The sequence below is a fragment of the Colletes latitarsis genome, chromosome 12 (genome assembly GCF_051014445.1).
Source record: "Colletes latitarsis isolate SP2378_abdomen chromosome 12, iyColLati1, whole genome shotgun sequence".
NCBI classification, from domain to species: Eukaryota; Metazoa; Arthropoda; class Insecta; order Hymenoptera; family Colletidae; genus Colletes; species Colletes latitarsis.
In genome coordinates this window covers 10,688,902-10,709,722 of record NC_135145.1, presented here as the reverse complement: position 1 = coordinate 10,709,722, position 20,821 = coordinate 10,688,902, and positions in this window count along the sequence as shown.

Below are 20,821 nucleotides of genomic sequence, written 5' to 3'. Positions count from 1 at the left end.
AAAATGCGAATGTATGAGCCAGATCATGGCAAATACCTGACGTAACCATGACCTAACCGGCGTTCTCCCCTAAAATATTAATCGGAACCAGGTTTAATTGACTGTTTGGGTGTGGTACCACATTACTACGTGATCCAAACCAGAAAAAGCCCAGGATCTGGCCAACAAGTATGCGAAGAATGCGAAAGTATGTGCCAGATGATGGCAAAGACCAGATCTGACCCTGACCTAACCGGTGTTATCCTTTTAAATATTGATTGGGCCCAGGTCTATCTCACTGTTTCAGTGTGGTACCACATTAATACGTCATCCAAACCAGAAAATGCCCAGGATCTGGCCAACAAGTATGCGAAGAATGCGAAAGTATGAGCGAGATGATGGCAAATACCAGACCTAACAAAAACCTAACCGGTGTTATCTCCCAAAGTATTGATCGGACACAGGTTAACTCATCGTTTAAGTGTGGTACCACATTACAACGTGAACCAAACCAGAAAAATCCCAGGATCTGGCAAACACGTATGCGAAAAATGCGAAAGTATGAGCCAGATCATGGCAAATACCAGACCTAACCATGACCGAACCGGCGTTATCCCCTAAAGTATTAATCGGAACCAGGTTTAATTGACCGTTTCTGTGTGGTACCACATTACTTCGTGATCGAAGCCAGAAAAAGCCCAGGATCTGGCCAACAAGTACGCGAAGAATGCGAATGTATGAGCCAGATGACTGCAAATACCAGACCTAACAAAAACCTAACCGGTGTTACCTCCTAAAGTATTGATCGGACACAGGTTAAGTCATTGTTTAAGTGTGGTACCACATTACAACGTGAACCAAACCAGAAAAATCCCAGGATCTGGCCAACACGTATGCGAAAAATGCGAAAGTATGAGCCAGATCATGGCAAATACCAGACCTAACCCTGACCTAACCGGTGTCATCCCCTAAAGTATTAATCGGAACCAGGTTTAATTGATCGTATCTGTGTGGTACCACATTACTTCGTGATCGAAGCCAGTAAAAGCCCAGTATCTGGCCATCAAGTACGCGAAAAATGCGAATGTATGAGCCAGATCATGGCAAATACCAGACCTAACGCTGACCTAACCGGTGTCACCCTCTAAAATATTGATCGGACCCAAGGCTATCTCATTGTTTCAGTGTGGTACCACATTACTACGTCATCCAAACCAGAAAAAGTCCAGGATCTGGCCAACAAGTATGCGAAGAATGCGAAAGTATAAGCCAGATGACTGCAAATACCAGAACTAACCCTGACCTAACCGGTGTCATCCCCTAAAGTATTAATCGGAACCAGGTTTAATTGATCGTATCTGTGTGGTACCACATTACTTCGTGATCGAAGCCAGTAAAAGCCCAGTATCTGGCCAACAAGTACGCGAAAAATGCGAATGTATGATGCCATATCATGGCAAATACCAGACCTAACGCTGACCTAACCGGTGTCACCCTCTAAAATATTGATCGGACCCAAGGCTATCTCATTGTTTCAGTGTGGTACCACATTACTACGTGATCCAAACCAGAAAAGGCCCAGGATCTGGCCAACAAGTATGCGAAGAATGCGAAAGTATGTGCCAGATGATGGCAAAGACCAGATCTGACCCTGACCTAACCGGTGTTATCCTCTTAAATATTGATTGGACCCAGCTCTAACTCACTGTTTCAGTGTGGTACCACATTACTACGTCATCCAAACCAGAAAATGCCCAGGATCTGGCCAACAAGTATGCGAAGAATGCGAAAGTATGAGCCAGATGATGGCAAATACCAGACCTAACCCTGACCGAACCGGTGTCACCCTCTAAAATATTGATCGGACACAGGGCTATCTCACTGTTTCAGTGTGGTACCTCATTACTACGTCATCCAAACGAGAAAAAGTCCAGGATCTGGCCAACACGTATGCGAAAAATGCGAAAGTATGAGCCAGATCATGGCAAATACCAGACCTAACCATGACCTAACCGGCGTTATCCCCTAAAGTATTAATCGGAACCAGGTTTAATTGACCGTTTCTGTGTGGTACCACACTACTTCGTGATCGAAGCCTGTAAAAGCCCAGGATCTGGCCAACAAGTACGCGAAAAATGCGAATGTATGAGCCAGATCATGGCAAATACCAGACCTAACGCTGACCTAACCGGTGTCACCCTCTAAAATATTGAGCGGACCCAAGGCTATCTCATTGTTTCAGTGTGGTACCACATTACTACGTCATCCAAACCAGAAAAAGTCCAGGATCTGGCCAACAAGTATGCGAAGAATGCGAAAGTATAAGCCAGATGACTGCAAATACCAGACCTAACCCTGACCTAACCGGTGTCATCCCCTAAAGTATTAATCGGAACCAGGTTTAATTGATCGTATCTGTGTGGTACCACATTACTTCGTGATCGAAGCCAGTAAAAGCCCAGTATCTGGCCAACAAGTACGCGAAAAATGCGAATGTATGATGCCATATGATGGCAAATACCAGACCTAACGCTGACCTAACCGGTGTCACCCCCTAAAATATTGATCGGACCCAAGGCTATCTCATTGTTTCAGTGTGGTACCACATTACTACGTGATCCAAACCAGAAAAGGCCCAGGATCTGGCCAACAAGTATGCGAAGAATGCGAAAGTATGTGCCAGATTATGGCAAAGACCAGATCTGACCCTGACCTAACCGGTGTTATCCTCTTAAATATTGATTGGACCCAGGTCTAACTCACTGTTTCAGTGTGGTACCACATTACTACGTCATCCAAACCAGAAAATGCCCAGGATCTGGCCAACAAGTATGCGAAGAATGCGAAAGTATGAGCCAGATGATGGCAAATACCAGACCTAACCCTGACCGAACCGGTGTCACCCTCTAAAATATTGATCGGACACAGGGCTATCTCACTGTTTCAGTGTGGTACCTCATTACTACGTCATCCAAACCAGAAAGAGTCCAGGATCTGGCCAACACGTATGCGAAAAATGCGAAAGTATGAGCCAGATCATGGCAAATACCAGACCTAACCATGACCTAACCGGCGTTATCCCCTAAAGTATTAATCGGAACCAGGTTTAATTGACCGTTTCTGTGTGGTACCACATTACTTCGTGATCGAAGCCAGAAAAAGCCCAGGATCTGGCCAACAAGTACGCGATGAATGCGATTGTATGAGACAGATGACTGCAAATACCAGACCTAACAAAAACCTAGCCGGTGTTACCTCCTAAAGTATTGATCGGACACAGGTTAACTCATTGTTTAAGTGTGGTACCACATTACAACGTGAACCAAACCAGAAAAATCCCAGGATCTGGCCAACACGTATGCGAAAAATGCGAAAGTATGAGCCAGATCATGGCAAATACCAGACCTAAACCTGACCTAACCGGTGTCATCCCCTAAAGTATTAATCGGAACCAGGTTTAATTGACCGTATCTGTGTGGTACCACACTACTTCGTGATCGAAGCCTGTAAAAACCCAGGATCTGGCCAACAAGTACGCGAAAAATGCGAATGTATGAGCCAGATCATGGCAAGTACCAGACCTAACGCTGACCTAACCGGTGTCACCCTCTAAAATATTGATCGGACCCAAGGCTATCTCATTGTTTCAGTGTGGTACCACATTACTACGTCATCCAAACCAGAAAGAGTCCAGGATCTGGCCAACAAGTATGCGAAGAATGCGAAAGTATGAGCCAGATGACTGCAAATACCAGACCTAACCCTGACCTAACCGGTGTCATCCCCTAAAGTATTAATCGGAACCAGGTTTAATTGACCGTATCTGTGTGGTACCACATTACTTCGTGATCGAAGCCAGTAATGCCCAGGATCTGGCCAACAAGTACGCGAAAAATGCGAATGTATGAGCCAGATCATGGCAAATACCAGACCTAACGCTGACCTAACCGGTGTCACCCTCTAAAATATTGAGCGGACCCAAGGCTATCTCATTGTTTCAGTGTGGTACCACATTACTACGTCATCCAAACCAGAAAAAGTCCAGGATCTGGCCAACAAGTATGCGAAGAATGCGAAAGTATAAGCCAGATGACTGCAAATACCAGACCTAACCCTGACCTAACCGGTGTCATCCCCTAAAGTATTAATCGGAACCAGGTTTAATTGATCGTATCTGTGTGGTACCACATTACTTCGTGATCGAAGCCAGTAAAAGCCCAGTATCTGGCCAACAAGTACGCGAAAAATGCGAATGTATGATGCCATATCATGGCAAATACCAGACCTAACGCTGACCTAACCGGTGTCACCCTCTAAAATATTGATCGGACCCAAGGCTATCTCATTGTTTCAGTGTGGTACCACATTACTACGTGATCCAAACCAGAAAAGGCCCAGGATCTGGCCAACAAGTATGCGAAGAATGCGAAAGTATGTGCCAGATTATGGCAAAGACCAGATCTGACCCTGACCTAACCGGTGTTATCCTCTTAAATATTGATTGGACCCAGGTCTAACTCACTGTTTCAGTGTGGTACCACATTACTACGTCATCCAAACCAGAAAATGCCCAGGATCTGGCCAACAAGTATGCGAAGAATGCGAAAGTATGAGCCAGATGATGGCAAATACCAGACCTAACCCTGACCGAACCGGTGTCACCCTCTAAAATATTGATCGGACACAGGGCTATCTCACTGTTTCAGTGTGGTACCTCATTACTACGTCATCCAAACCAGAAAGAGTCCAGGATCTGGCCAACACGTATGCGAAAAATGCGAAAGTATGAGCCAGATCATGGCAAATACCAGACCTAACCATGACCTAACCGGCGTTATCCCCTAAAGTATTAATCGGAACCAGGTTTAATTGACCGTTTCTGTGTGGTACCACATTACTTCGTGATCGAAGCCAGAAAAAGCCCAGGATCTGGCCAACAAGTACGCGATGAATGCGATTGTATGAGACAGATGACTGCAAATACCAGACCTAACAAAAACCTAGCCGGTGTTACCTCCTAAAGTATTGATCGGACACAGGTTAACTCATTGTTTAAGTGTGGTACCACATTACAACGTGAACCAAACCAGAAAGAGTCCAGGATCTGGCCAACAAGTATGCGAAGAATGCGAAAGTATGAGCCAGATGACTGCAAATACCAGACCTAACCCTGACCTAACCGGTGTCATCCCCTAAAGTATTAATCGGAACCAGGTTTAATTGACCGTATCTGTGTGGTACCACATTACTTCGTGATCGAAGCCAGTAATGCCCAGGATCTGGCCAACAAGTACGCGAAAAATGCGAATGTATGAGCCAGATCATGGCAAATACCAGACCTAACCATGACCTAAACGGCGTTATCCCCTAAAATATTAATCGGAACCAAGTTAAATTGACTGTTTCTGTGTGGTACCACATTACTTCGTGATCCAAGCCAGAAAAAGCACAGCATGTGGCTAACAAGTATGGAAAAATGCGAAAGTATGAGCCAGATGGGGGCAAATCCCAGAGCTAGCCCTGACCTAACCGGTGTTAAACTCTAAAATATTAATCGAACCCAGGTCTAACTCACTGTTTCTGTGTGGTACCACATTACTACGTCATACAAACCAGAAAAAGTCCAGGATCTGGCCAACAAGTAAGCGAAGAATGCGAAAGTATGTGCCAGATGATGGCAAAGACCACACCTAACCCTGACCTAAGCGGTGTTATCCTCTTAAATATTCACCGGACCCAGGTCTAACTCACTGTTTCAGTGTGGTACCACATTACTACGTCATCCAAACCAGAAAATGCCCAGGATCTGGCCAACAAGTATGCGAAAAATGCGAAATTATGAGCCAGATCATGGCAAATACTAGACCTAACCATGACCTAACCGGCGTTATCCCCTAAAATATTAATCGGAACCAGGTTTAATTGACCGTTTCTGTGTGGTACCACATTACTTCGTGATCCAAGCCAGAAAAAGCACAGCATGTGGCTAACAAGTATGCGAAAAATGCGAAAGTATGAGCCAGATGAGGGCAAATCCCAGAGCTAGCCCTGACCTAACCGGTATTATCCTCTAAAATATGGATCGAATCCAGGTTGAATTCACTGTTTCAGTGCGGTACCACATTACATCATGCTCAAAAGCAGAAAATGCCCAGGATCTGGACAACAAGTATGCGAAGAATGCGTATGTATGAGCAAGATGATGTTAAATACCAGACCTAACACTGACCTAACCGGTGTTATCCACTAAAATATTGATCGAATCCAGGTTTAACTCACTGCTTCTGTGTTGTACCACATTACTGCGTGATCTAAACCAGAAAAAGCCCAGAATCTGGCCAACAAGTACGCGAAGAATGCGAATGTATGAGCCAGGTGAAGGCAAATACCTGACCTAACCCAGACCTAACCGGAGTCGTCCTCTAAAATATTGATCGAAGCCAGGCTTAATTGCCTGTTTGGGTGTGGTACCACATTACTACGTGATCCAAACCAGAAAAAGCCCAGGATTCTGCCAACAAGTATGCGAGAAATGCGAAAGTATGAGCCTCATGAGGGCAAATACCAGACCTAACCATGACCTAACCGGCGTTGTCCCCTAAAATATTAATCGGAACCAGGTTTATTTGACTGTTTCTGTGTGGTACCACATTACTTCGTCATCGAACACAGCAAATGCCCAGGATCTGGCCAACAGTACGCGAAGAATGCGAATGTATGAGCCAGGTGATGGCAAATACCAGAACTAACCCAGACATAACCGGTGTCGTCCTCGAAAATATTGATCGATACCAAGCTTAATTGCCTGTTTGGGTGTGGTACCAAATTACTACGCGATCCAAAACAGAAAATGCCCAGGATCTGGCCAACAAGTATGCGAAAAATGCGAATGTATGAGTCAGATGATGGCAAATACCAGACCTAACCCTGACCTAACCGGTGTTATCCTCTTAAATATTGATCGGACCCAGGTCTAACTCGCTGTTTCAATGTGGTACCACAATACTACGTCATACAAACCAGAAAAATCCCTGGATCTGGCCAACACGTATGCGAAAAATGCGAAAGTATGAGCCAGATCATGGCAAATACCTGACCTAATCATGACCTAACCGGCGCTATCCCCTAAAATATTGATCGGAACCAGGTTTAATTGACTGTTACAGTGTGGTACCACATAACTTCGTGAACGAAGCCAGAAAAAGCCCAGGATCTGGCCAACAAGTACGCGAAAATTGCGAACGTATGTGCCAGATGATGGCAAAGACCAGACCTAACAAAAACCTAACCGGCGTTATCCCCTAAAGTATTGATCGGACACAGGTTAACTCATTGTTTCAGTGTGGTACTACATTACTACGTCATACAAGCCAGAAAAAGCCCAGGATTCTGCCAACAAGTATGCGAAAAATGCGAAAGTATGAGCCTGATGAGGGCAAATACCAGACCTAACCATGACCTAACCGGTGGTATCCTCTAAAATATTAATCGAACCCCAGGTATAGCTCACTGATTCAGTGTGGTACCTTCCTACTATATGGTCCAAACCAGAAAAAGCCCAGGATCTGGCCCACGAGTACGCGATAAATGCGAAAGTATGAACCAGATGATGGCAAATACCAGACCTAACCCTGACCTAACCGGTGTTATCCTCCAAAATATTAATCGGTCCCAGGTTTAACTCACTGTTTCAGTGCAGTCCCACGTTACTACGTGATCCATACCAGACAAAGTCCAGGATCTATCCAACATGTATTTTTTTTTTTTTTTTTTTTTTTTTTGTCGTGGGGAAAATCTTCGAAAGACTCCCTCCCACCTCCTTGGGGAGAGGTGGGAGGGGTGTGTGGGATTCCCCGCGCCCGTACAACGACAGGCGCGGGACCTACCCACTAAAAACCCCACGGTGACCCTTCGGCACGCTTTGGGAGGATACCGGGAATCGCTCGAAGCATTCTTCCGGTATCCTCCCCGTGCCCGCGCTTTCGCGCCCATCCCCCGGGGGAACAATCGGTCCCCCCAGTAGACACACTGCCTCATAGCGGCGGGACGGGGCCACTCCATCCCGCCGCTATCCGTCCCGGGGATCCAACATGTATTGCGAGAAATGCGTCAGTATGAGCCAGATGATGGCAAATACCAGACCTAACCCTGACCTAACCGGTGTTATCCTCTAAAATATTGATCGGACCCAGGTTAACTTATTGTTTCAGAGTGGTACCTCATCACAACGCGATCCAAACCAGAAGACGCCCCGGATCTGGCCAACAAGTATGCGAGAAATGCGTCAGTATGAGCCAGATGATGGCAAATACCAGACCTAACCCTGTCCTAACCGGTGTTATACTCTAAAATATTGATCGGAACCAGGTTTAACTCATTGTTTCAGTGTGGTACCACATTACTACCTGATCCAAACCTGAAAACGCGCAGGAGCTGGTCAACAAGTATGCGAAGAATGCGATAGTATGAGCTTGACGACTGCAAATACCAGACCTAAAACAAACCTAACCGGTGTTATCCTCTAACACATTGATCGGACCCAGGTTAACTTATAGTTTCAGTGTGGTACCACATTAGTACGTGATCGATACAAGACAAAGCCCAGGATCTATCCAACATGTATTACGAGAAATGCATCAGTATGAGCCTGATGATGGCAAATACCAGACCTAACCCTGTCCTAACCGGTGTTATCCTCTAAAATATTGATCGGACCCAGGTTTAACTCACTGCTTCAGTGTGGTACCACATTTCTACGTGATCCAAACCAGAAAAAGCCCACGATCTGGCCAACAAGTATGCGAAAAATGAGAAATCATGAGCCAGATGATGGCAATTACCAGACCTAATCCAGACCTAACCCGTGTTATCCTCCAAAATATTGATCGGACCCAGGTTTAACTCACTGCTTCAGTGTGGTACCACATTTCTACGTGATCCAAACCAGAAAAAGCCCACGATCTGGCCAACAAGTATGCGAAAAATGAGAAATCATGAGCCAGATGATGGCAATTACCAGACCTAACCCTCACCTAACCTGTGTTATCCTCTTAAATATTGATCGCACCCAGATTATTTCACTGTTTCAGTGTGGTAGCTCATCACAACGTGATCCAAACCACAAAAAGCCCCAGATGTGGCCAACAAGTATGCGAAAAATGCGAAAGTATGAGCCAGATGATGGCAAATACCAGACCTAACCCTGACCTAACCGGTGTTATCCTCCAAAATATTAATCGGTCCCAGGTTTAACTCACTGTTTCAGTGCAGTCCCACGTTACTACGTGATCCATACCAGACAAAGTCCAGGATCTATCCAACATGTATTTTTTTTTTTTTTTTTTTTTTTTTTGTCGTGGGGAAAATCTTCGAAAGACTCCCTCCCACCTCCTTGGGGAGAGGTGGGAGGGGTGTGTGGGATTCCCCGCGCCCGTACAACGACAGGCGCGGGACCTACCCACTAAAAACCCCACGGTGACCCTTCGGCACGCTTTGGGAGGATACCGGGAATCGCTCGAAGCATTCTTCCGGTATCCTCCCCGTGCCCGCGCTTTCGCGCCCATCCCCCGGGGGAACAATCGGTCCCCCCAGTAGACACACTGCCTCATAGCGGCGGGACGGGGCCACTCCATCCCGCCGCTATCCGTCCCGGGGATCCAACATGTATTGCGAGAAATGCGTCAGTATGAGCCAGATGATGGCAAATACCAGACCTAACCCTGACCTAACCGGTGTTATCCTCTAAAATATTGATCGGACCCAGGTTAACTTATTGTTTCAGAGTGGTACCTCATCACAACGCGATCCAAACCAGAAGACGCCCCGGATCTGGCCAACAAGTATGCGAGAAATGCGTCAGTATGAGCCAGATGATGGCAAATACCAGACCTAACCCTGTCCTAACCGGTGTTATACTCTAAAATATTGATCGGAACCAGGTTTAACTCATTGTTTCAGTGTGGTACCACATTACTACCTGATCCAAACCTGAAAACGCGCAGGAGCTGGTCAACAAGTATGCGAAGAATGCGATAGTATGAGCTTGACGACTGCAAATACCAGACCTAAAACAAACCTAACCGGTGTTATCCTCTAACACATTGATCGGACCCAGGTTAACTTATAGTTTCAGTGTGGTACCACATTAGTACGTGATCGATACAAGACAAAGCCCAGGATCTATCCAACATGTATTACGAGAAATGCATCAGTATGAGCCTGATGATGGCAAATACCAGACCTAACCCTGTCCTAACCGGTGTTATCCTCTAAAATATTGATCGGACCCAGGTTTAACTCACTGCTTCAGTGTGGTACCACATTTCTACGTGATCCAAACCAGAAAAAGCCCACGATCTGGCCAACAAGTATGCGAAAAATGAGAAATCATGAGCCAGATGATGGCAATTACCAGACCTAATCCAGACCTAACCCGTGTTATCCTCCAAAATATTGATCGGACCCAGGTTTAACTCACTGCTTCAGTGTGGTACCACATTTCTACGTGATCCAAACCAGAAAAAGCCCACGATCTGGCCAACAAGTATGCGAAAAATGAGAAATCATGAGCCAGATGATGGCAATTACCAGACCTAACCCTCACCTAACCTGTGTTATCCTCTTAAATATTGATCGCACCCAGATTATTTCACTGTTTCAGTGTGGTAGCTCATCACAACGTGATCCAAACCACAAAAAGCCCCAGATGTGGCCAACAAGTATGCGAAAAATGCGAAAGTATGAGCCAGATGATGGCAAATACCAGACCTAACCCTGACCTAACCGGTGTTATCCTCTAAAATATTGATCGGACCCAGGTTTAACTCACTGCTTCAGTGTGGTACCACATTTCTACGTGATCCAAACCAGAAAAAGCCCACGATCTGGCCAACAAGTATGCGAAAAATGAGAAATCATGAGCCAGATGATGGCAATTACCAGACCTAATCCAGACCTAACCCGTGTTATCCTCCAAAATATTAATCGGACCCAGGTTTAACTCACTGTTTCAGTGCGGTCCCACGTTACTACGTGATCCATACCAGACAAAGCCCAGGATCTATCCAACACGTATTGCGAGAAATGCGTCAGTATGAGCCAGATGATAGCAAATACCAGACCTAACCCTGACCTAACCGGTGTTATCCTCTAAAATATTGATCGGACCCAGGTTTAACTCATTGTTTCAGTGTGGTACCACATTACTACCTGATCCAAACCTGAAAACGCGCAGGAGCTGGTCAACAAGTATGCGAAGAATGCGATAGTATGAGCTTGACGACTGCAAATACCAGACCTAAAACAAACCTAACCGGTGTTATCCTCTAACACATTGATCGGACCCAGGTTAACTTATAGTTTCAGTGTGGTACCACATTAGTATGTGATCGATTCAAGACAAAGCCCAGGATCTATCCAACATGTATTACGAGAAATGCATCAGTATGAGCCTGATGATGGCAAATACCAGACCTAACCCTGTCCTAACCGGTGTTATCCTCTAAAATATTGATCGGAACCCGGTTTAACTTACTGTTTCAGTGTGGTACCACATTACTACCTGATCCAAACCAGAAAACGCCCAGGAGCTGGCCAAAAAGTATGCGAAAAATGCGAAAGTATGAGCTACATGATGGCAAATACCAGAGCTAACCCACACCTAACCTGTGTTATCCTCTTAAATATTGATCGCACCCAGATTAATTCACTGTTTCAGTGTGGTAGCTCATCACAACGTGATCCAAACCAGAAAAAGCCCCTGATGTGGCCAACAAGTGTGCGAAAAATGCGAAAGTATGAGCCAGATGATGGCAATTACCAGACCTAATCCAGACCTAACCCGTGTTATCCTCCAAAATATTAATCGGACCCAGGTTTAACTCACTGTTTCAGAGCGGTCCCACGTTACTACGTGATCCATACCAGACAAAGCCCAGGATCTATCCAACACGTATTGCGAGAAATGCGTCAGTATGAGCCAGATGATAGCAAATACCAGATCTAACCCTGACCTAACCGGTGTTATCCTCTAAAATATTGATTGCTCCCAGGTTTAGCTCACTGATCCAGTGTGGTACCTCATTACTACGTGATCCAAACCAGAAAAAGCCCAGAATCAAGCCAGCAAGTATTGCGAGAATTGTGCCAGTATGAGCCACATGATGGCAAATACCAGTCCTAACCCTGACCTAAACGGTGTTATCCTCTAAAATAGTGATCGAAACCAGGTTTAATTGCCTGTTTGGGTGTCGTACCACATTACAACATGCTCAAAAGCAGAAAATGCCCAGGATCTGGACTACAAGTATGCGAAAAATGCGAAAGTATGAGCCTGACGACTGCAAATACCAGACCTAAAACGAATCTAACCGGTGTTATCCTCTAACACATTGATCGGATCCAGCTTAACTTATTGTTTCAGACTGGTACCACATTACTACGTGATCCATACCAGACAAAGCCCAGGATCTGTCCAACATGTATTGCGAGAAATGCGTCAGTATGAGCCAGATGATGGCAAAAACCAGACCTAACCCAGACCTAACCGGTGTTATCCTCTAAAATATTAATCGAACCCAGGTATAGCTCACCGATTCAGTGTGGTCCCTTACTACTATGTGATCCAAACTAGAAAAAGCCCAGGATCTGGCCCACGAGTACGCGAAAAATGCGAAATTATGAGCCAGATGATGGCAATACCGGACCTAACAAAAACCTAACCGGTGTTATCCCCTAAAGTATTGATCGGACACAGGTTAGCTCAACGTTTCAGTGTGTTACCACATTACAACGCGATCCAAACCTGAAAAATCCCTGGATCAGGCCAACAAGTATGCGAGGAATGCGAAAGTATGAGCCTGACGACTGCAAATACCAGACCTAAAACAAACCTAACCGGTGTTATCCTCTAAAATATTAATCGATCCCAGGTTTAACTGATTGTTTCAGTGTGGTACCTCACTACTACGTGATCCAAACTAGAAAAACCCCACGATTTTTTTTTTTTTTTTTTTTTTTTTGTCGTGGGGAAAATCTTCGAAAGACTCCCTCCCACGTCCTTGGGGAGAGGTGGGAGGGGTGTGTGGGATTCCCCGCGCCCGTACAACGACAGGCGCGGGACCTACCCACTAAAAACCCCACGGTGACCCTTCGGCACGATTTGGGAGGATACCGGGAATCGCTCGAAGCATTCTTCCGGTATCCTCCCCGTGCCCGCGCTTTCGCGCCCATCCCCCGGGGGGACAATCGGCCCCCCCAGTAGACACACTGCCTCATAGCGGCGGGACGGGGCCACTCCATCCCGCCGCTATCCGTCCCGGGACCGCGTTTAGTGGCGGCTGCGAGCCCCAACTCGCAACCGCCCGCGACCCCGTTTCCACCCCTCGGCGGCCGGGCGTTCATGGCCGCACCAGACCGCCGAGGGTGCCTCCCCTTGCGTCGGACCGGTAGGGGGAGGCACTCCTACCCCCAACCGGTCCGACCCGGCGCCGCCTGGCGGGAGGAGGGTCCCCTCAGGACCCCCCTCCCAGCCTAGGTCATCCGCCACGCCGAGGCGGCCGCCCGCGACGCCTCGCGACCGGGCGACGACCTCGGGCCACCGCACGAGCGCGAGCTTCAGCGCGCCGCTGAAGCTCGCGCTCCCTCCCCGCGGCCTCCTTCTGCAACATTACGTTCTCGCAGAAGGAGGCCACGGCCCTCCACTTCTCCTCGCTGCCGAGCATGGCGCGCACCACGCCCGGCAGCGAGACATCCCGCCCGACGACGCCGACCAGGACACGGCGCTCCCCCTCCCACGCGGGGCATACCTCCAGGGTATGATCCGCCGTGTCCTGCTCAGCGTCGCAGTGGCAGCAACGCGCCGTCGGCTCCTTCCCTATCCGGCACAGGTATCTTCCGAAGCTGCCATGCCCGGAAAATACCTGTGCCCGCCGGTAGGTGAGGCTGCCATGGCCTCTGTCCAGCCACTCCTTCAGGAGTGGCCGAACAGCCCCGACAGTCCGGTGCCCCGCGGTTGGCAGAGCCAGCCGCTCCTGCCACGCGAGCAACACGGACTGCCGGGCCTGGAGCTTCAAATCGCCCCAAGCAGGTTCCTGCCCGCCCGGGACCGCCCCCACCCCCGCGCGACGGTCGACGCGGTGCCGGTACATCGCCGCGTGCGACCGCGCGAGCAGGTCCATGGGCGGCATCCCCGCTAGAACCGTCGCCGCCTCATGTGACATGGTCCGATACCCGCGGACGACCCTGAGCGCCATGCGCCTCTGCACCCGACGCAGCATAGTCATGCTGCGCCGGGAGGCAGCCAGGTCGTCCGCCCAGACGGGGGCCCCGTATAGGGCCACCGAATGGACCATTGCCACATAGAGGCGACGAACTCGGCCCGCCGGGCCCCCCAGGTTGGGCAGGATCCGGCCCAGAGCCGCAACCATCCTTTCCAACCGGGGGACCAGGCAGCGGAAATGCTTCTCGAAACGCCAGTGGCTATCGAGGATCAGCCCCAGATACCTGATCTGGGGCTTCACCTCGATGTCAGCCCCACCCACCCGAATCAGAGGGGGTGGCGGATCCTGCCGAGGTGAATGAAACCCAATCACCTCGGTCTTATGGACCGCCACCGTCATCCCCATCCCCCTGATCCGGTCGACGACGCGTTGCGACCCCTCCTCCGCGCGACGCATGGCCCTCCCCCAGTGCGCCCCGACGGCCAGCACCAGTGTGTCATCCGCATAACACACCGTGCTGACGCCGTCGGGGAGGCCGGCCCGCAACACCGAGTCGTACGCGATGTTCCACAGGAGTGGCCCGAGGACCGACCCCTGCGGAACACCGCAGTACACCTCCCTCCGCATATCACCATCCCGGCCCGGATACTCGATCCACCTGCCGCGGAGATAATCCCCGACGACCGCCCTGAGACAAGGGGGGACTCGATGATATTCGAGCCCCCTCCTTATCCCTTCCCAGGGGAGGGTGTTAAAGGCATTGGCAATATCCAAGGATATTGCCAATGCCACCCCTCCCCGGGAGACGGCCGCCTCCGAGAGGGCCCTCACACGACCTATCGCGTCGATAGTCGATCGGCCCCCCCGGAAACCGAACTGGCAGTCGGCCAGACCGGGATCACCCCGCGACAGGTGCTCGACGAGGCGGGCAGCAATCACACGCTCGAAGAGCTTGCCCACCTCGTCGAGGAGACAAATGGGCCGGTATGCGGAGGGAGACTCCGCGGGCCGACCCTCCTTCCGGAGGAGGACCATCCTCGCCACCTTCCAACTGGGGGGGAATCGCCCGTCCCTCAGGCAGCGGTCGAACAACCGCCTGAGGTCGGCCCCAAGGACGCCCTGGGTCAAGACCCAAACCCGGCCGGGCACACCATCCGGACCCGGGGCCGTGTTACGAACCCCGAGCCGTCTGATGGCCGCTGCCAGCTCCTCCTGCGTGACCCCCAGCTCGGCCGTCCACTCCACTGGGACAGCCGCCGCCGCCGGAGGACGCGGTCCCCTCTCCCCAATTGGGAAGAGTGTATTGACCACGTCATCCAGCAGCCGGGGGTCAAGACCCTCGGTGACGGGTGGCGCCCACGGGCGGAGCTTATTCAGCACCACCTTATATGGGCGCCCCCATGGATCGTCATCAAGGGTCTGGAGGAGCTCCTTCCATGCCTGGGTCTTGGTCCGTTTGATGGCGACCTGCAGAGCAACCCACGCCACGCGGTATGCTCCATACAGGTCATCAGCTGCCCTCGCTCGCGCCACGCCGTCGCCTGTACGTTGACGACGGCGCGCGCGGGTGTACTGGCGTCGGGCGCGGACAGTCGCGACTCGCAACTCCGCGATCGCGTCCGACCACCAGTACACCGCCCGGCGAGGAGAAGCCCGCCCGACCCGAGGCATCGCCGCGTCGCAAATACCCGCGACCAATGCTCCGAGTCGGGCGACCTCCTCCTCTATGCTCGGCAACTCGGCCGCCCCCTGCGGCCAAGTTGCAGCGAGGGCAGCTGCCATCAGGGCGTCCTTGTCCAGGCGCCGAAGCGCCCAGCGGCGTGGTGGGGTGCCACGCAGGCGGCCGTGTCGGGATGCACTCGCGGCGGCAGAGACCTCCATCCGGATGTACCGGTGATCGGAGAGTGTCTCTGCCCCCGCGACCACGTGCCAACCCGACACCATGCGCACGGCGTTGGGGGTCGCGAATCCAACATCCACGATGGACCCCCCATATCGCCGCACGCATGTGTGCTCCGACCCCCGGTTCAATACCCGGAGGTCGAGCCCCGCCGCCCAATCGCCCAGGATCCCGCCGCGAACGGAGGTCCTGGGGGATCCCCAAGCCACCGACTTGGCATTAAAATCCCCCAGGACCAGCACCGGCCGGGCCGCGCAGCGCTGCACGCATGCCGCGACCTCGGCCAAGTACAGCTCGAACGCAGCGTGACCGCTACGGGGCGAAATGTAGCACCCCACCACAGCGACTCCCCCCCAGTCCACGGCGACGAATCCCCGACCGCGCTCCAACAAGGAGAACGGTGGGGACCCGTCGCCCCCTCCCCATACCGTCGCCACCAAGCCGTCCGCGTCGCCCACCCAATGAGGGTGATCAGGGACGCGGTACGGCTCGGCGGCGACCGCCAGGCCAACCCCCCACTCCGCGAGGACTTGGGACATCAAGTCCTGTGCCGCGCGGCAGTGGTTGAGGTTGGCCTGGAGGAGGAGGCGGGGCGGCATTAATTAATGGCCGCGCCAGCCTCCTCCCGGCCGTCCGTCCCCGTAGCACCGTCCACCTCCATGGAGGACGATGCCACCGCCCTCGGCACCGGAGCCGGTGCAGCCCGCCTCTTCCTCTCCTTCCGGGAGGGGGGGGAGCACTTCTTGCTCCCCACCCTGTGATCGGCTGGCCTCCCCATGTCCGCACACAGCGGGCAGTGGGGGGCCGCCGAGCACTGGCTCGCACGGTGCTCTTTGGCACCGCAGCGGTAACACTGACCGCTGCGGTCCACCGGCGAGGTGCACCACTGCCTCACGTGCCCCAATTCGAGGCAGCGGTGACACTGGAGCGGGCGCGGCGCGAGGATTTCCACTCGCGCCGAAACCCACCCCACCAACACCCTCCCGGATTCCGCCACCTTACGGGCGGCGGAGAGGGGGCACCGGGCCCACACCGACCCGAGGCCGGAGGGCGACCTGCGGATCTCTCCGATCCGCAGGTCCTCCACAGGACAGTCCCCCGCCCTCGCAAGGGCACGGGACACATCCTGTGCGCTGACCGAGTCGTCCAGCCCACAAACGCGCATCTCCGTGCGCTTCGTGGGCCGGGCGACCCGGACACCTCGCTCGCCCAGCTGCTCCCGGAGCCTCTGGGCGAGACGATCCGCCTTCGCGCCGCCTTCTGCACCGGGGATCTCCAGCAAGAGACCCCCGGTCACGGCCCTCTTCGCCCTCACGGAGGCGATGCCCAGCTCTTCCAGGGAGATATTCTCCCTGGCGAGCCGCATCGCCTCCGCGAGGGTCAGGTCGCCCCCCTGCGCAACGGTCAGCGTCACCGCGGCCGTTTTTGGGGGACGACCTGGTCGTGCCATCCCGACCTTCGCGGCCTTTACCTTGGCCGCCGGCGGCGGAGGCGGAGGCTGCGGTTGCGAGGCCTTCCTCGCCGCCCGCTTCGCCTTCCGCCCCACCACCTCACTCCACGCCACCCCCCCTTGGGAGGGTGCTGTGGAGGACGCGACCACCGCGACCACGGGTACACCACCCCCCTTGGGGGTCGCGACCCGGGGCCCTGGTGCCGCAACGCTGGGCGGAGCCTTCACTCCGCCCTTCTTTGCCTTCCCCGACTGTACCGGAACAGGTCGGGGAGGCACCGCCTTCCTGCTGACCGCTCTTCCGGCGAGGAGCTCCTCCCGGAAGGCGGCCAGCTTGCCATCAATCATGTCCCCAATCCTCCTCAGAAGATCGTCTTCTGAGGGGGACGGGGACTTCTTCACGGGCGGAGTGCGGGTGGAGGGGCCCGCGGTGCCCCGCACCACTGCCGCCGCACTCCGCTTATTTACCTCCGCCGAGGGACGCGGCGGTGGAGGAGGAGGGAGGATGGGAGGGAGGGCCGCGCTGTTCCACAGCGCCTCTGCCCTCCTCCTCCCCTGTCGCTCCTCCTCCAACAGGAGCTGCAGACGGGCGTTCCGCCCTCTGAGCTCCCGCGCCGCCTCCCTCATTTCCTCCGCCGCGGCCTTCAGGGCCTCCGCGCCACCGCTTTTCTGCCCCTTAAAGGCGCAGGCAGCGGCGACTTTCTCCACCCGCCTCAGGGACGAGGAGATCCTCTCCGATATCTCCTCGGTCACCTCGTCCCTGAGGCAACTCAGCCTCACCTACGGGCTCATCGCCCCGCCCACCTCGACGACGGCCTGCCCCGTCCTCTTCCTCTTAGAGCCTATGTGGCTCGTGCTGGAGGAGAAGGACGAGACCGACGCCGTCTCGTCGTCCTCCTCCACCCTCCACGAAGCCGGACCTGGCGCTGAGTGGGGCGCGAGCGCCGCCACCCTAACCCCAACCCCGTCTCCGTCCTCCCCAACCGACAAAACCCGCCCCATCCCCATTTTATTTTCTGTGTCCATAATAGTCCCACGAGATGGTCGGAAATAAAGGTCCACCCGGGCAGAGCCGCCTTACCCGGGTAAGCCTAATACTCCGGGGGTTCGGCAGGTTCCCCGGAGGTGGTCGCTTGGGATTGGGCCTTCTCCCCCAACCATGCATCCCATCGCCGCGCACCATAGCTTAGGATTGGAGGGCGATTTTATAGAGTCGCCATACTCGTGGCCCAGACGGTTAAGCCAAGACCCCCGTTCCTCCTGCCGTCACGTACCATTCACAAAACCAATAGGGAATTGTGAATGGGTCGTTGTGACGACCAACAGGAGGCTTACGGTGTGTGTATGACTCGGGTACCCCGGGTTCGTTAAGCCCGTACTGCAGCTGAAAGGCTGGCAGCCCCTGAGGGAATCTAGCTCATACTTTCGCATTTTTCGCAATACATGTTCGACAGATCCTGGGCTTTGTCTGGTATGGATCACGTAGTAATGTGGTACCACACTGAAACAGTGAGTTGAACCGGGTTCCGATCAATATTTAAGGGGATAACACCGGTTAGGTCAGGGTTAGGTCTGGTATTTGCCATCATCTGGCTCATGCTTTCGCATTTCTCGCAATACATGTTGGCTAGAACCTGGGTTTTCTCCGGTTTGGATCACGTAGGAATGATGTCCCACATTGAATCAGTGAGCTATACCTGGGTTCGATTAATATTTTATAGTATAACACCGGTTAGGTGAGGGATAGGTCTGGTATTTGTCATCATCTAGCTCATACTTTCGCATTTTAAGCATACTTGTTGGACAGATCCTTGGCTTTTGCTGGTGTGGATCACGTAGTAATGAGGTACTACACTGAAACTGTGAGTTAAACCTGGATTCGATCAATATTTGAGAGGATAACACCGGTTAGGTCTGGGTTCGGTATGGTATTTTCCATCATCTGGCTCATACTAACGCATTTCTCGCAATACTTGTTGGCTTAATTCTGGGCTCTTTCTGGTTTGGATCACGTTGTAATGTGGTACCACACTGAAACAGTGAATTAAACCTGAATTCGATCTATATTTTAGAAGATAACACTCTTTAGGTTTGTGTTAGGTCTGGTATTTGCCATCATCTGGCTCATACTGACGCATTTCTCGCAATACATGTTGGCCAGAACCTGGGTTTTTTCTGGTTTGGATCACGTAGTAATGACGTCCCACACTGAGTCAGTGAGTTATACCTGGATTCGGTCAATATTTGAGAGGATAACACCGGTTAGGTCCGGGTTAGGTATGGTATTTTCCATCATCTGGCTCATGCTAACGCATTTCTCGCAATACTTGTTGGCTTAATTCTGGGCTCTTTCTGGTTTGGATCACGTTGTGATGTGGTACCACACTGAAACAGTGAATTAAACCGGTGTCCGTTCAATATTTAAGAAGGTAACACAGGTTAGGTGTGGGTTAGGTCTGGTATTTGCCATCATCTAGCTCATACTTTCGCATTTTTCGCATACTGTTTGGCCAGCTCCTGGGCGTTTTCTGGTTTGGATCAGGTAGTAATGTGGTACCACACTGAAACAGTGAGTTAATCCTGGGTCCGATCTATATATTAGAGGATAACACAGGTTAGGTCTGGGTTAGGTCTGGTATTTGCCATCATCTGGCTCATACTATCGCAATTCTCGCAATACATGTTGGCTTGATGCTGGGCTTTTGGTGGTGTAGATCACGTAGTAATGTGGTACCACACTGAAACAGCGCATTAAACCTGGATTCGATCTACATGTTAGAGGATAACTCCGGTTACATTTGTGATAGGTCTGGTATTTGCAGTCATCTGTCTCATACTTTCGCATCCGCCGCATAATTCTTGGCCAGATGCTGGGATTTTTCTGGTTTGGATCATGTAGTAATGACGTTCCACACTGTATCTGTGAGCTAAACCAGGGTTCGATTAATATTATAGAGGATAACACCGGTTATGTCAGTGTTAGTTCTGGTATTTGCCATCATCTGGCCCATACTAACGCATTTCTCGCAATACTTGTTGGATTGATCCTGGGCTTTTTCTGGTGTGGATCACGTAGTAATGAAGTACCACACTGAAACAGTGAGTTAAACCTGGAAACGGTCAATATTTGAGAAGATAACACCGGTTAGGTCTGGGTTTGGTATGGTATTTTCCATCATCTGGCTCATAGTAACGCATTTCTCGCAATACTTGTTGGCTTAATTCTGGGCACTTTCTGGTTTGGATCACGTTTTAATGTCGTACCACTCTGAA